This window comes from Stegastes partitus, unplaced genomic scaffold (genome assembly GCF_000690725.1).
Source record: "Stegastes partitus isolate 25-593 unplaced genomic scaffold, Stegastes_partitus-1.0.2 Scaffold1510, whole genome shotgun sequence".
In the NCBI taxonomy this organism is placed as follows: Eukaryota; Metazoa; Chordata; class Actinopteri; family Pomacentridae; genus Stegastes; species Stegastes partitus.
Window position 1 is genome coordinate 193,012 of NW_007579241.1, and position 889 is coordinate 193,900.

General features: G+C 38.2%; 1 long non-coding RNA gene across 1 annotated transcript in view; it reads left to right on the top strand.

Annotated features, from left to right (window-relative positions):
* LOC103371004 (uncharacterized) overlaps nucleotides 1-679 on the top strand; it is a 978-nt gene extending 299 nt beyond the window's left edge. The window contains exon 2 of the long non-coding RNA XR_520917.1: nucleotides 328-679. This is a non-coding gene — a long non-coding RNA (uncharacterized LOC103371004). The remainder of the gene's footprint in view (nucleotides 1-327) is intronic.
* Nucleotides 680-889: the final 210 nt, after the last annotated feature.

Below are 889 nucleotides of genomic sequence, written 5' to 3' on the forward strand. Positions count from 1 at the left end.
ATGCTGAGGAAGCATTATTGTATTTCATGCTATGATTTACAAAACCTGAAAGATGGGTTAAAAATCAATAATTTAATTGATCAGAGATGATTAATCATAATTTCATGGTTAGTTTAAAAACAGATAAAAGCAGAAATTCATTTGTTCCGTGAATTTAGAAGTTATTTCATGTGAAACAAAAGATGCTTTGAGTGAAGAAAAACATGCATGTAAAATATTATTGTTTATTTCTAAATGATGTGAGAAAAGGAAGATAGAAACTAAGCTATAGCTGTGTGAGAGAAGGAATATTTAGCTGTATACAATAATACCATAAGTGTTGTACAGGCTAGGTTGTTTCTGATGGTTAAGAAAACTCTGAATCGGACTCCTGGATACCTGATGTTCTCCGGATGGAGATGGCGAGCCGGTGCCCAGAACTGAACCCAACTCTCATCTGAAGATCCTCACGTGTTAACCAGCAAAGTGGTGACAACTCACACCGACAGAGGAAAAGAACTGAACTATAAAAGAACTTTGACTTGACTAACGACTAAGAAAACAAGACTAACACTAAGCTCAGGGACGGGGGTTTGTTTTCTTTTTTTTGCTGGCTTGTTGTTATTGTTGTCATTGACATTAAATTGTAAATGTTTTATTTTCCTTAATTTTTCCTACAAATAACCATTATTTTTGCGTATCTCCGGCCTCCAGCTATTTCATTCTGCACTCATCCCAGTTTTCAATGTGCTCCTGCCGAACCTAGTGACTGGTCCACATGTTTACATATTCATAACCTACTTAACGTTAGTCAGGGCTTACACTTGCAGATCTGATCTCCTCAGGGAGGCTGGTCCAGAGGGTGGGGGCTCTTACAGAAAAGGCCCGGTCACCTTTGGTCCTCAGCCTC